This window comes from Zonotrichia leucophrys, chromosome 1, assembly GCF_028769735.1.
Source record: "Zonotrichia leucophrys gambelii isolate GWCS_2022_RI chromosome 1, RI_Zleu_2.0, whole genome shotgun sequence".
In the NCBI taxonomy this organism is placed as follows: Eukaryota; Metazoa; Chordata; class Aves; order Passeriformes; family Passerellidae; genus Zonotrichia; species Zonotrichia leucophrys.
The window spans coordinates 11,175,395-11,192,352 of record NC_088169.1 but is presented as its reverse complement, the minus strand read 5'-3'; the positions used below and the strand labels follow the sequence as shown (position 1 = coordinate 11,192,352).

General features: G+C 36.2%; 1 protein-coding gene across 11 annotated transcripts in view; it reads right to left on the bottom strand.

Annotated features, from left to right (window-relative positions):
- Positions 1-16,958, bottom strand: part of DMD (dystrophin) — a 1,046,893-nt gene that overhangs the window by 507,656 nt on the left and 522,279 nt on the right. The window contains exon 1 of one of the 11 annotated variants that reach the window (XM_064706888.1): positions 5,546-5,669. The exons of the other annotated variants lie outside the window; for them this stretch is intronic. The gene's annotated coding sequence lies outside the window, so the exon portion shown is untranslated. Of the gene's footprint in view, positions 1-5,545; positions 5,670-16,958 lie in introns of those variants that run through there. 11 annotated transcript variants of the gene reach the window in all.

Genomic DNA, 16,958 nt, shown 5'->3' with positions numbered 1-16,958 from the left:
GACAAAGAAGAAACACGAAGCAAATAAGTAATGAAATCAAACCAAAGGCTTAAAAAAAACATACTCAAAAAACCCCCAAAAGAAATGCCATACATATATAGCAGAATTTCAATAAGTTATTCAAAACAGAAGCAAAATCTACGAGAAAAGAAGCAGATGTATGTGATATTACCAATTAAAATCTTCTTCTGGCATCCAAAATCATACTATCTATATTCCTTTCTACCCTTGTGCAGGAAAAATGCATTTGAAAATAATTATGTATAGACAATAATGCACACTAACATTTCAACATAGCTGAAAAGTCTGATGACTACCACATGCCTCTGCACAACCAGAGTCCAGATCTCAGATTTTACCCAGAAATATTCAAGGCTGCCATTTGGTTGTACAGACAGGCTAATCCTGCACATGCATCCTGCCACTGCCATGTAAAATTCAGGCTGCATGAAGTGCCAAAAATGGGGGTTTAACCCATAAGTTTTCCACGAATATGCCTAACACAAAGTGATAGAATTGGGTGTCTTGCAAGAAGCAATTATGGATCCCATTTTTCTCTTAAAAACAGGGCCCTCCCTTATTGTGTTATAGCCTAGAGATTAAGTTACATTCAACCAAAAAGTAAGAGACTGAGCTTGAGCTCCTTCTTTTGCTAGAGGCAATGCAAATTTGCATTACTGGCTACACAGAAGTTAGACTAAAAAAAACATTACTTTGCAAAAGGCATGGTCATTTATTAAACCACTCCAACTTGATCAAATTCGCTCCATACTCAATGTCCATCAATGAAATTGCACCAGCCTGCTAACCAGTGCACTTAACATAATGTGAAGGTGTTTTACTGCTTTCTGCACAATATAATTTCTCATTCTGCCCTGACATGGAGCTTTGAGTAAATAGTCAGCATTTTGGAAGATGAGGCTGGAAAACTAGAATTAATGAAAAAACATCAGGAAGACTCTATTCACCCATAAATAATTTCAGCTAATTTTACAGTTGTTATGCTGTCCATAAGTACAAAAATGTTAAAGTGTATATTCATCTGTTCTACCAAACTTTTTTTTAAATGGGTAAAGAGAAGAAAACAAAAAGAAATAAAACAAATCAATAAAATGTATCCAAGACAGAATATAGTTTCAGTAAAACATCATTAATCTTCTTTAAATGCATGCTGGATGTAGCAGCAATGTCTTAGCTGTTTTCTGATGAACCAATACTAAGAAGACACTGAGCCAGTCACCACTAGTGGCCAAAACCAAAAGCAGAGAAGAAAATAAGGATAACATCAAGCAGGAAAAGAATGAGATGAACATATCAGCAACCTCTGGTAACAACACAGACTGGGGATGGGCAGATTGAGAGCAGCCCTGGCCAGGAAGGTCTGGGTGTGGTGGGTGAGATGGGACATGAGCCAGAAATGGGCACCTGCAGCCCAGAATTCCACAGGGAAGGGGAAAGGGGAAAGGGAATGTCCCTGCAAATCATTAGAACAGATGAACCTGAAAAAAGTTGTGCCTAAATGTGTCTTTAGTCTTGCCACAGGTTGTTGTTACCAGGGAGAAGTAATCAAATATTTACTAAGCTAAAAAGAATTTTAAAACCCTACCAAAATGAGGTAGACAAAGAGACTGTTGACATGAAAAAGACATATTCCTTGAATAATCAATACAACAATGAAAAAAAAAAGTTTCTATGCAAGAAACAAAAGTGTAATGATAAAGACATACCTCTGGTGGGTTGCCTCTGACTGGATGCCAGGTGCCCACCACAGTCACTCTATCTCTTACCTCCTCAGCCAGGAAGGTGAGATACATTTAAGTTACTTGGGCTGAGATAAGGATATGGAGAGATCACTCACCAATTAACTGTCATGGGCAATACAAACAAACATTGGGGAAATTAGCCTAATTAATTACCATGGGCAGCAGGGGTACAGCTGGCTCACCATGGTCTCCACCACGGGTTGCAGGGGAATCTTTGCTCTGATGCCTGGAGAACCTCCTCCCCTTCCTTCCTCACTCACTGATCTTGGCGTCTGTAGAGTTGTTCTTCTCACATTCTCACCTTTCTCTGCCAGCTGCTGTTGCACAGAATTTTTTCCCCCTACTTCTTAAATACATTATCCCAGAGGTGCAAGCACTGTCCCTGATGGGCTTGGCCTTGGCCAGTGGTGGGTCCATTTTGGAGCCAGCTGACATTGGCTCAGTTGTACATGGGGCAAGCTTCTGGTAGCTTCTCATGGGAGTCACTCCTGTACCCCTGTGCTACCAAAACCTTGCCATGCAAAGCCAGTACAATATCTTTATCAAAAATTATGCCATTTAATATAAAAACTTTAGGCTAAACCATGTCACTGTTACTGTGCCCAAATGCTGTCAAGAAGATGCACTGAGACACTGTCTGACAGGGTGATCTGAACCCATTCCCCAAATCCCACAAACCATTAAAGAAGCTGCCCATGATCCACACCAGGTAATATATTTCCTATCTAACTCACAGCTCCCTGGAAGGGAACATCCTGAGATGTAATTATTTCATGTTTGTCCAGTGCTGTGAGACGAGGGGGTGAGGGCAGTGGGCTCTGGGCTGCTGCTGGCTCTGGGCTGATGCTGGACAGCTCCCTCAGGGCAGGGGAGGCTCATCCCACCAACATGAGAGCCCAGGAACAGCACCAGCCTCTGCCATTTCACCCCTTGTATGCATTCTACTCTGAATAATGCAGAGGCACACTACTGTTTGGTTTTTTTCTTATTTGAGGAAAATAAAAATCCAAACACTTTGTCTCTACCCACTTTTGTAGGACAGGAGGGAAGCACTGGATCTCAGCAATCCATGCAGGCTGGTAATGTGAATGAAGTGCACTATCTACAGGCAACATCTGTACCTTCTTTCAGGTGTATTTTTTTATAACAACTACCATTTTCACGTGCAAGCAAGGTATGACCTCTTCTCAATCCCTGTTATTTGAGATTTTCTGAGCTCATTGTAAGAAAGGAAAAGAAAAAAAAAAGCTGAATAATTTTGTAATCAAAAAAGACCTTAATGTTGAACTTCTAAGAGAGTCTAAAATTACTGACAGTTGTGACTGAAGGAAATAGACAGTTTAGTGCTTTTCAAACAAATTGATGTGTAGTCCTGAAACAGTCCTATATGTCAAATGGCAGGTTGGAGACAGGGAGTTGACTGTAAAATCAACATCTCAGTGCAGTTCCAGTAAATGCTAACAATAATATTTTCCAAAGGTGCACACACATATATGCATGTTCATAGAGAAATTATATATAGACATTTTAAAGATGCCATTGCATGCCTCAAATATCTATTAAAAATAACATCTGATGAAAATTACCTTTAATGCTCTGTAATTAAATACAATACCTAAATGCTTATGTATAGACATCCACAAGGAAATAGACAGAGATACAAATGGAATTTACTAATCTTTCTGTTTGTATAAAGACTGACAATTATATCAGAGTATTTAAAAGGAAGTCAGAGAATAAAACTGCAGTATTCAATCACCATGCTATTTAACCTGCCAGTATATAGATAAAGGAAAAAAAAAACAATGCAGAGTATTGTAGATGTTCCTCTAGCATCCTTTTTCCTAACTCTAAACTCTAGCCTTCCTAGTTTGTTTACTAAAATGTTATGTTTAGGATTTAAATTTATCTTAGCAACTCCTCAGTTTTGTCTCCACTTAAAAAGGCTATTTTTACATGTTTTCATGCTCAGGAATACTTGTCTTTATTTATTCACACATACTTGAGACTAAATAATCTATGACATAACTGTTTGTTTTCTGAACTTTTATGAGGAAGAAGACAAATATCCATCATGAAGAATGCAAAGCACTCCCTCACAAGACCAAAGCAACAGTGCATGAAATTGAACTCAAAAAGAGCCTCCATTCTGTGTGACTTCTTGGCTGACACAATTCAGATATTTATAGCTTTACGAATATGCCACTGGAAGAGAACTTGAAGCTTTTTCTAGCTAGGAAGGATTAATGAACATGTGCACCTGGTAATTACAGCACTCCATCTTTCTCAAAGCCCTCACATTGCCTCAATGGCAGAAACTGTAATGAAAAACCATTGAAAATATCAATCTGCAATTCCATAAGTCATTTAATTATTAAAATATATAATCTCTTTTCATACTTTCTATGAACTATGCTAACAGTGGTATGCAAAAAATCATACTTTTTGCTTCATGTTATTACCTGGAACACCTAATTTAAAATGAAAAATTCATCTGATATCAGCTTGGGATTTAACTTACTCTAACCTCAGACTGGAAAATGCATGGTAATAACTGTCAAATATTTCTGCAAGAAAGAGCAGAAAAAAACCCCCAACAGCCTGGGGTAATGCATGCAATTTTAAGACAAAAATTACACACTAAATTTCAAAAGAAGGTTATTTGAAAAGAAATATTTAAAGATTGGGGAAAACAAGCATTCTGTACTTTTTTCCTAAAGAAGGTTCTCAGAGTTATTTTCAGGTGGAAACTTTTTAAGCAGTAATGCATGCTGCCACAAACATTTGTCTAACATACATACCACTAGAAATCTACAGTAGCTGGGGTACTGTTTGTTTGCTAAAACACTTCCTGAATAAACTTGAAAAACACTATGCACTTCATGTTCCATTTTCAGATTAAACAATACTGAAAAAACTTGGAAAATATTACAAAACAAAAGCCACTTTATCATCAAAGTAGTAAACCCCCAAATAGCCTATGAGCATCAATATTCAAATTTACTCATGTTATTCTGATATTTGATATAACATTAACCTGAAACAGCCAGATACATGAAGGGATGAAGCAGACCACCCAAAAGTAAAAACAACCTTACTAATAGAGATTATTTTAAGCAGAAAGCCTCAACTGCTTTACAAGTGAAATTAAATTTTAATATACATTTTAGTGAAGTCCTTAGCTATTACAACATTTGAATGAAAGCCAATTATAACCTAAATGCACAGACACCTATATGGCTCTAAAAGTAGTCTTTTAAAAGATATTTAGGCACAGTATGAGATTTGAGCATTAAAAATGGCCTTTTATTGTTAAAACATACTGTTCCTTGGTGGATTATAGAAAAAGAAAAGGTTCCAGTAGAGATAAGTGTGCATGAAATGCTCTCTCAAGAGTATTCAGCCAAACTGACTGCAATAAGGGGACTTCAAAAAGCAGCAAGAGAAGAGATGTTCAAAGCACCTTGCAGCTTTGGGCTACTGGCCTCTACTGCTGTTTTTAATACAGTTAGGTTTAACTTGGGAGCGGATAAATAATTGACAGAGGCATTTTCAGACAGCTTTGATCACCGCACCGTTTGTCACAAGCTCCAAAGTAGTCGCTGCGATAACACTTAATCTGGGGCTTCTTATTTCAAGTACAAAAGCATCCCCTCCCACCCACTGCTCGCAGACTCCTGCATCAGAGCAGGAGACTTAAGATGCAGCCTGCACAGCACCGGCACGCCACGCTCTCCGCCCGCAGATTCCTTCTCCAGCACGCCTGTTTTTCGCATCCTTACCTTTAAAAGGCTGTCCAGAACCTGCAAAGTTCCCCCAGCCGGTTTTAGTTGAGAGCATCCAGCAGCGCATCCGCACAAAGCTTTGCCATTGCGAGTGTGGAGAGAAAGAGCTGCCGGGATGCTGAATGGCACATCAGCCAACTTTGTGTGGATCCGCGGCTCCCTGAAAAAGCTGGACCGAAATTCCCCTCGCCTGCGGATTGGATTCAGCAGCACTCACTGACTGTGAGAGGGAGCAAGGATTTGAAAGGGGAAAAGGGAAAAGCGGGAGGGGGGGCACGTCTGAAGAGAAAGGAAAAATCCTTTCTGGCTGTGATAAGTCTTGGCTGTGAAATACAAGCTGCTCTTCAGAGTCCCACAGATACTTGCAAAACTACTCTTCTGTAATGTTTTCATTGCACTGTGTGCCATAGGATGCCATCAGTCTGACAGCTGATATTTCAATATAGAATGTGTTAACTATTTGCCTAGCTAACATATTAGGGGATAACACAAGTATTTCAGCCTTCATGCTGAAATCATAAAAAGAAAGTGCAATATGTGAATAAAACTAATTTTAGATATACTTAGACTATAATTTTCCGAATTTTCTGCAGATTATTTGTGTACCCATTTAGACTCAACTAACTGTAAACAAATGTTATCTTTCTTCCCTGTTAAATGTAGATATTGAAGTTCCCATACAACAGCCCATCAGTGCAGACTGTTCCACCTGTGTTAGTTATCCAGTCCTTGTAGAAAATCTACCTATAACATTAAGTCCCACCTTTACACTTTATGTGCTCGTCAGTCTAGAGTGAATCAGAGTTTGCAGAGATGCTCCTGGCACATTACACCTGCTTTAAATATTCTTTACCAGCACAATGCTTACACTGTTGTGAAATGAAACATTTTTACTTGGTATAGCTAATGATGTACACAGTATATACAATAAAAGTTAAACTTTATGTATCAAGGAAAATTGGGGCTTTTTCCTCGCAAATTTGGATTTTTGGAATAACTTTTAATAAATATGATATATGCTTTATCATACAAAAAAAATTGTACAAAAATCTTTCTCAGACCATAGTAGGGCACAAATTTATTTCCACTTGCTGACAATGAAAATACCATTTTCTAGTGGCTCTCTTCTTTTGGCACTGGCACAGCAATTTGAGGTTAGAAGTAAAAGTGCCAGGAAGATAAGAGGCCATGTGTACCACAGAGGTGATGACCTCATTTGGCAAAAAAGAAAAATATTTTTGGCATTTAGTTTAAATAGTACAGTTTATTTCAAGTAGTACCTTTTTTTAGTGAGGTTGGGTGAGGAGGAACACCTCAATCCCCTCCAAGGTCATAGGACCCATTAAAACAAATAAGACACATAATAAAGGTCAAGCAGGAAAAACAACCATCAGGGTAAAAGACATGGCTCAGAACTATATCTATTCAGTATATTGTTTTCCTCTACAAACATTGTATCTGTCTAAATGCTAAGGAGTTTACATTCCAAATTGCATTACCAATTATGAGGCGTTAAATTGGCCTGTATAGGTTTTCCAGCTCCTATTGACCTCAGCAAACAGCTGTGATTTCTAAGCAATCAGTCTCTAATGAGTTTAGAAACAATAAAGAGAAGTTAAAATACCAGATGTATTTAATTTATCTTTAAAGAAAACAAAAAACTCTCTTAAGATGTGCATCTTGAAAACTTTAACATGTACAAAATGTTCTTTGGTTTTGCATTTTTGGCTAATGTGTGAAGGAATCATCCTTTAGTGACTGAAAAGGAAAAACAATACTTATGCTCTGCTCCTGTCTTTTTACTATAGTTAGTGCCTTATCAGCACTCAAACACACTCCTGTGAACAGCTCTAGAAAACTACCTAGGATGCTGGAATACCTTAGCTCTCTTTCAATCTTGTCTTGGTTTTATTGTCTTATACTACAAACCAACATCTGTAATGCACTCAAAATTATACTGCAAAATTTAAAACCAGGTAAAACCTGTGCACCTAATGAAGGCAACATCTCAGAGAACGAGCTGAAATACAAAATGTAGCTATTAATTGCAAGGGGGAAATTCTATACAGCAATCACAAGCAAAGCTTATATTGCTGGAATATTCTGCCTTAGAGAAGTTTTTTGTCAGTACTTGTTAAGACTAGTTAAGATCACCAAAATAAATAGATAAAATGAATAAACAAATAAATAAATAAGTTACTATAATAAATTCTTCAGTACATTAATTGAAGGGTAGAATACAGGCTTATTGAAAGGGTTATAAACAGAAGGTAATTCTTAGCTGCAAGTTCAGTGATTAAAGTATTTAGCTTTTAAGGACAGTCAGTCCATCATCTTTCCTGTGCACAAAAGTAATTGAAAGCAAAAGAGCCTTTACAAAAGGCACTTTAAATGGTTTGTTTGTTTATGTTTGATGACTGTTTAAGTAAGCAGGAAACCAGATAACCTCTCTGCAAACAATTCATTATGTGGCTGCTACAGCACTACTTCAGGAATCATATTGCACACACATTTCATGTGCACTGAGCAGTCCCCTTTGTGTCCTATGCAGAAATATTGCACACACATATTAAATATACATTTGTTGTTCCTTTCGACAGCAGTGTACAAGGACTGAATGCAAAGAAACATCCTTGCAAAAAGATTCAATTGCTAATCCCAATTTTGATTTACACTACACCCTAAAGTAGTTTTACTTTCCCCCATGACATTTTGCAGCCTTTCAGTGGAGCTTACACATCTTATCTCCCCAATCACAGTTCTTTCAGAAAACCAGAGGACCAGACCCTGGAAAACAAAGTCACTAAAATGACCCCAGTGATTGCAGCTATCAAGGAGTTATACAGAGATAAAATGGTTTCTGAGTTGTCTTAGCTTGAGTGAGTGGAGAACAAACTTTGACTTAGCAAATGACTAGGAATTCAACAGAGAGATGCGTCTGTGTTTGCCATGAACTCTCCTACAACTGTCAGAAGGCTGCATATTTAAACAGATGTAGATAATCCACAGCAGATCCCAGATACTGTGGAAAACATTTAACCTGAATGTGACAAGAAGCACATCAGGGTAGAGGGTCCATATTCAGAGCATTTTGTGGCCAGACAAATCCCAGAAGAGTTTTCTCATTGCTCTTGGATCATCATCTAGAACATCTCTGTAAGGAATGTACAAATGACCTTGCTCTGGTTACTGACACTTATCTTTGTGACCATAATGGAGATTATAGTCTGCACATTAAACACAAGTCTGTAGTGTGATTTGGGTAGCCAAAACCACAAGTCAGGAAAACTCTCAGGAAAAAGAGTGACTTAAGGTAAAAGCAGTGAATATTACTAAATGAGATTGCCAGATCTATCAGCTTTCAAAATTTGATTCACTGTCCTGCTGAGCCTGACATCTTTTGGTCAGACAGGTATCGTAATAGGAATGCAGAAGAAAAAATAACTTCAGCAGCATTAAAAGGACTGTTTCTCAAAGACAGTGCTCATTTTTTTGTAAAAACAGCACAGAAAGGGGCACTTTATAGACAGGTATTTTATTCATCTAGGTTATTTCCAGGAGGTATTAAGAATCCACAGGTAAAGGAGACACAGAGGATCTAAAAAGGGCTCCTTTCTATTACCAATTCTCTATTCTTACTGCTAAAAGTGCTGCCATGTTGGCTTTAAGCACTCCTGTCATTCCTAGGCCAAAGGTTCTTGAAAACAGAAACTGCATAAAAGATGCAGTCACACCTAAAGTTATCATAGTTTATAGGTTTTGTAGCATGTAAGTTAATGATAATATTACCGTTAATAATTCTACAACCCTCAGGGCTCATAGTATTCTTTATGCTTTTAGAAGTTAAGTTTTTATTTTCTACTTCCATGACTTTGAGAGAATTCAGGAGCTAACATTGTTAGGGAAAAAGGCCCTGCTGCTGCAGCACACAATCAAGTACTCCAAGTATTACAAGGACACAACTAAGAATAAAAAATTAAATTAAGAGCAAAAGAATGAAAAAGATAACCTTCAGTTAGCCCTGAAGAGGTGAACACTCCCTCACAGCACTGGTCCCTGTTCAGCATTGTGTAACACATCGGCAGGAGGTAGTGATTCCCCATCCCTCCCTCCCATGTGTGCCAAACAAACTCAGGAGGCAAGCTCCTTTTTATTGGCTTTTTATAGACTGGTTACCTACTGTGAAGTAGATATTTCCAGTTTCCAGCTATTAGACAAGAAAAGGTCTACTTATAATCCATTATAAGCTTTCCTGACAATGCAGGTTTTTCTGAACCTTGAGCAGGAGGTGCTGTAGAGGAGGAGGATTTACTATGAATTCCTGATTTACTCACCTCCACTCCTGTTTTCATCTTGATCATTTTAAGTGACTTTCGTGAAGAGGAAAGTCAACAGATTAACCTTAGGCTTTGTACATCCCTCTTTAGAACTACACCCATATCTAGCAGCTATATCAGATCACCCAGATGACCTTACAGACTTGCTAGATACCATTGAAAAAGTTGCTTAAATTACATGGACTTTTGCTTGAATTGTTGCTTAAATTACATGACCATTTGTGAAGAACTGTTCCACTGTTTCACTATGCTGGGTGTCCCCAGGTTTGAAGTCCGTTCATAGCAGGTGAGGTATTCTGCAGGTGTTCATGAAGTTGAATTAGGTCAAAAGACTCAAAAACTCTCATGGGTGAAGTCTATTCTTGAGTCAGTCACTCAAAAGTACAGTTTGTTTTGTTGATTTCACCTTGCATTTTTCTTTTTAAATAACAAAGTTTTGATGTGAGCTGAGTTTTGTTACTGTCAGGGAAAACAGCTTAGGTTACAGATACCAATTTTTTTATGGGTATAACATAGCCATAAAGAGCTATTAGCAAAGTTCTAAAGGGATGGAGAAGTAAGAAATTCCTTAACACTGACAACATCAAAGATGAACACAGAAAGGAGTAGAAACTGCTCTTTCACCTATAACAAAATCTCCTGCCTGTAACAGCCAGGGCACCTGCTGAGCTATCAGCACTGCAGATCTTCCTGCCAATATCCTGCCTGTTTCTTCTGATGGGGCTGCCATGCCCTGTCTTCAGCTCTTGGCACATGCACAGATTACTTCTGGATTCAGCAGTGAGTTTATCTCTGAAATTTGCTTTGACTAACACATCTGAAAAATGATCCTGCAATATCGTGCAATGCTTCCTCTTTCCAGGCAGATTAGTTAATTTGCCAGGAGCCTTTGGATGAAATCTTGCAAAGGGCACAGGGAGGCTCGAGATGTGTTCTCTCTGTTGGTATCACCAGTCCTGATCACCTGCCTGGTTGGCTGAAAAAGTGACTGCTCACCTGGCAGTGAGCAGGGAGGAGGAGTTCACACAGAATTCTCATTCTGCAATGCACATCACCACATCTCAGTCAATTGGATTTGGCTTGTCCACACAGGACGTTGGATAGGAGATTTTATAGATTAATTAATTTTAGCAAAAGATGTATTAAAATATTGCAAATTTCCAGGACAATAATTGCTTTATTCTCATCATGCAACAAATATAAAAAAAGCTTCATTTTAATCTTCAAAGTATAATTCTCATTATTACAGTTGAGAAAAAAAGTGTCAATAATTGTTTTGCACGTTCATATTTTTATATATCTTGAAAAAAATTATGAGGTGTACTACAGGAAGGTTGTCAGCTACATTAAACACTGTGAATAGTTTCAGTAGCTCTAATATATAAATTTACATATATCATCCTGCCACTGAAAAGTGCATTTTAAAACTAATATTTGATTTTGCTCCTTCTGCACATCATGTGGTTTCATTCAAGATGAAATTTAGCATGAGAAATTGTCCTGTGATGAAAAGGAACATCACTCAAAGTGTGCACACCAGTTAGAAAGATGGATTTATTCTACTTCAAAGAAATGCATGTTCTATTTAGATTTGTACTTTATCACACTGGGTTTGGATCTTAAATATTCATTTTGATTATGTATTATTTCACTGATTTATTCACTCATTAATTCAATCCTATAGTAATGTGATCAACTTCAATGGATATATTTAAACTGTTACATACATTTTATCTTTTTGTGCTACACCAAATTCCTCCATCAAAATAGTTAATTAAGGAAGAAAATCAAATTTTTCTTAATCTCACACTAAAGCATAATTTTTTCCTTGAAAAAAATACAACTTAATTATGAAAATGAATCCATGAATTATATGAAGACATGTGAGTAATATTAGAAATGAGCATAGCAAATGAAAAGTCGACACAGTATTCATGTTTGATTTAATACATCAAAAGTGAAGCAAGAGTGTGTCTAGAGAGCTCATGGGTCAAATCATCTGACAGATATGTAATACCCAAATGAGTGCTGATAAGAAGATAAAATGAGATATATCTGTTTTTCTATCTAATGTTTTTTGAAGTCTGTTTGTATGTATTCATTTTGGTGTCTCAGTTACAAAGGCAGTGTATTAAAAAAGGACTTGAGACCTCCAAATTTTTTCTCCTCAACAAGATTTTTTTTTCTGACTTAGTACAGAATCATTTATTCTATTCCTGATTTTCAAAGAATCTGAAGGAGACAAGTTCTCTTATCTCAGTGGAATTGATGATCCTTTAGCCCCTTGCTTCTTGGATGTCTTTGAAAATCTTACGTCCTTTCCCTGATTATCTGTCTATTGAAGAGAACATAAAATTTACTTATCTGGGGTATCCAATATGAAAAATGTGCACACATTGCTGAAAGATGATGGTGATGTGAATATGATCAAAGGGAAACATGGGGTTAGATTCAGGAATAAGGCAGTGATAATTTAACTGCCTTCAGCAGAGGTAAGAATGATTTAAAAAAAAACCCTGCTTTTTTTATTAGCAAAAAAGGAGGAGCGTACAAGGCTTACAGTAAATAGAATGTCATTCAAATGGCAGACATCTAAGTCGATGACAAATTCCTTTCTTTTTCCTTTTTCTTTTTTTTTTTTACCCTTTCCTTCTTCTGTTTCTCTTCTGACTCAGTAACCAGCATCAGCCACAAGACAGTAAAAGCAGCTACAGCATCTCCACATTTTCAGGAGCACAAAGTACTATCATGTTCTATTTGTGTCATAGCTGTGGCCAGTGTGACGGGCTGGAATATTACAAGGATAGGTCATCACTGAAAAGTGGTGTTTTATTTCACAAAGAAAAAAATGTTATAAAAAGACAGCCCTTACCTAGTAAGTCTATTTCTCTTCTCAGTCTATGTAACATATATTGATAAAGAATTTCATGCATAGGTTATGCTAGCTACTTTTTAAACAATTGAAAATATCAATGATTGACAATAGCTACCAATTAAAAACACCCCTATGACTTCTGCTGATGTGTTTACAGTTGTTCAATATAGATTTCTTATAATACCATGACCATCAGTTTCTATATTTGGGATATTTTCTGCCTCTTTTAATGAAATAAATATTAGCTACACTTTTTCTTTTTCCCCAAAAATGGAAATAAAATATATATTCTAGAAATTTGTTAGCAAAGTCATCTAATTGTTTTGTTGCTGTTTGTCTTTATTAATTGTCAAAGCTTAGTATTGGGCTTGATAAGGCATATGACTGAAAAACTAAATAAAATCATTGTGCATAATGTTAATTTTAGGAAGTTGAATAAAAAATAGACAGCATCTCAATTGAATAAATTAATTGTTGAAGGCTTGAACAGAAGTCATAATAGGGAGAGAATACTGCCACAGTTTGGCTAGATAACACAGTTGCAGATAACAGTTTTATCCATCTTAGGAAAGCTGCAGAAGTATCACTGAGTCTCTTCAAGGTCAAACGTAACCCTGATATTGTATTGCTTATACTGCTATGTCAGGAAATGATACATCACAGTTATAAATTTATTAGTGTGAAAAATCCTTATGTGCTATTTGCATTTTGAAAGCAATATTGAAACATTAACTCCTCAATACTCAAAACACCCTAGAAAGATTGTTAGGTGGAACAGATCACAGAATAACAAGAAAAAAGGAGTAAATTATATTCACATTTATAGAAAAAAAATTTTAAAATGGCTAGATTAAATATTTTCCACGTTTCTTGAATATATACAGTTCATACAGATACAATGAAAAATTTCCATTAGATCAAAACAGTAAAAGAAGAAACTGGATGTCTGTATAAATTTCAAATACCTTGGGACCTGCTATTACTGAAAATAACTTCACAGTCTTTTACATGTAGAATTAAAGACACCAATGAAGATCATAAAATTAAAGTTAAAATTGATTCAGTTGAAGATCTCTGTTCTTTTACACTAAAGCACTGCTGTTTCCCACCTTTATGTCCTGGGCAGACATTTTTTAATGACAGCTAGTTAGGAATTGCATCCAATAAGGATCAAGAGACATCCCAGAAGATATGTAGAAGTGTTATCATCTTCCCACCCCATCCTCTCCAGTTTTAAAGGCACATCTGTGCTCTCTCTAATCTAAAGGCACATCTATTTTCTCTGTAACTCTGCCTCAATTTCAGCAGTAGGCTAGGGCTAGTTATATGGTATCCAGATCAGCTTTACTCCAAATTTTCCCATAGCCCTATTCCCTATAAAGTCAGAAGTCAGTGGTCATCTACTAACTGTTTGAACCTATACAATAGAGGAATTTTTTAACAAAATAAAAAAATGGTGGAAAAGAGAAAACTGGCTCCATTTTGAAAAATTCAAAAACACCCTCCCCAACCATGGAAAAACTAATGCAGACGTCCCTTTTATACAATGCAACCACCATTTATTAACTCTGCCCCAATTAGGTCAGAACTAGCTCCACACTATCAAAACTATCAAGTCAAAAACTGCCAGGCAGTAATGAATGGCATTACACATTACTTATATTTACAATATATTTTTTATAATTACAACATACTTTAAACCTTATTAAATTAATATTTTCAAAATTTGTTAGCTATTTTTTATGACTGCACCACACAGTTATTAAAATTTAGCTTATCATTTAATACTCTTTTACAAGGGAGCAATCCAAATGAGCAATCTAAAGTCCATGTCAGTATGCATCACACAGCCAAGCTTAGCCAAGCTTTCTTCTGTGTAAGGATGAAAGTGTCATGATCTTGAGCATAGAGCAGAAGCATGAAGATCTCTGACCTCAGTCAATGCACTGAGCAGCTCTTTTGGACATTTGAAACTTACAGAAGATGTCAAACAGGAAGTTTAACAGATCTCCAATCAGGAGGGAAATTTAAATTTGAAGTTTAAATTTGATTGTGTGTAAAAAAAAGCATTCCTTAAAGTGATTATCTTCTCTATTTATTTATTTATTTATTTCATCATTTTGTTCCTCATCAGAGCATCTCACATTAGATAAATATATCCAGGTTTATAAAAATAGAGTGTTTCTTCTAAAATAACAACAAAGAAAGATAAAGTCTCTTTCTGTTCTCAAGTTTGGTTTGGATGAAACACTCACTAGGACTGAGCCAGACATGATTGCTGGGAGACCTTTTCCTCCCAAAAATAGTTATTACAAAAAAAGGAAGGTACACACGAGATAAAACAGGTTTCATGTAAGTTGCTGTTGCAGACTATAGAACTAAATACTTTAAAGCATATTTAGCATTAGAGTTTAAAAAAAATAGAAATAAATAAAATTTAAAACACTTGCATTCTGCCTTGATTCTTCATACTTCTTGCCTGTCTTTATAGCTTATTCTTGAATCTGTTCAACCTAGAGTAAAGGCCTCCTGCAGAAAACCCATGAATCATTCATTTAAATGGATAGCTCCCAACAACCAGAAATAATAATTTTTTTTTGTGGACCTCCTGCCTTGTCTCTACGAGGAAAAAAGAAAATTCAGCTTTAGCCATTCAAGTTAAAGTTGTCTTTAACAAGTATAGTCCTTTACAAGCTAGGGATATCTGATGAGAAAAAGTTCAGTTCATTGCACCTAATAATTAGAGTGTCATAAGGGTAGTATGCAGGAAAACTATGATTCTATGGAAGGGTCTTTCTGATCTTCAGATAGGAAAACAGCAATTTCCTACTGATAGGATTAATTTAAAAAAGAAGAAGTCCTGGACACAAACCCACTTGTAATCCAATTTCAGCCATGTCATTCAAGTTCTTATATTCCACACCTCTTCTGCAGGTAGTACTAACTGTAGAATGCAGTTTTGCACAGAAAATCTATCCCTCACTGGATGTAGGTTGACTTTGGCCAATGCAACTATTAAAATAAAGTAAAATACAACACAATAAAATAAAATAAAATATGAAAATAAAGAATGGAAACATATAACCCTAAACATTTTATATTACAATATTATTCCTACAGTGCAGTGATACTGAAAAAAATCTCAAACAAATAAAAACCAAAAGTTTCCTCAGTAGTACCAATTCCCTGATCAAACTCTTAAAATAATTTTCTATTTTAATTGGAAAAGAAGGGAAGTATACAAATAGACTTTTGTCATTCTGAGTTGGTTTTACTTTTTACTTTTTTAGAAGTAAAGTCCAAATTTATCTGTGAGGTTTTATATGCACACATAACTGTGGAAAATGTGTTAGACTATGTTGCTTTTCACAACCATGAAATTAGGCAAAGTGAGAATTTCATGCTTGTATTCACTCCATCATGGTCACAATCAGGTTCTGTAAATACTTTTCAAAATGAGACCTTTTAAGTGGTGGTCATCATTCTTGCTATCAAGTTTCCTGGCAACTGAGTATCTGTGCTTCCATTAAATCAAAGATGCTTCAGGAACTGTATTAAACTTTACACTTTTTCTGGCTCTCTAAATAGATACCTAATGATAAACATTATCTGCAGGGAATAAGGGGATTTTCTTTTTCTTTATTTCCAATGAGGTCAATAGTTTACTATTTCTATCACTGAAGATCTGCCCTATGAGTCTGTAAGACAAAATTATAACAACCAAGGCTGTGTAAAAAGAAAAAAGAGAAAAATCCCTCATAATTATTCATCTGTCAAACTCAGAATTGATTGCAGATGATAGAATAGAAGTACATGAAGACTAGTTACTACCATCAGTATTTTTGTCAAAGTCCTGCTTTGCTTAGCCCTGATTATTTGAAACTCTAACATAAGACATGGAGATTCACTGACCAAAAATAATATTTCCTTTATAGATGGCTGTTATGAATATTGCAAAAGAGTCCCTGAAACTTTTGCAAAAAACCCTTCCAAAAGTGCATGACTTATTTTCTCCAAAACAAGTGAACTCCTTGATCCAAGACAGCAAAGTATCAGTCATGGTAGAAATAGGACATTTCAAGGGGAATAAAGAAAGACAAGATGAAAAAGCAAATCTGACAGTGGCGTTACTGAAAGTTCATTTTAGAGATGTGCTTTCTTACCACGTCACTACCACATTTCAAAATCACCTGTTTGC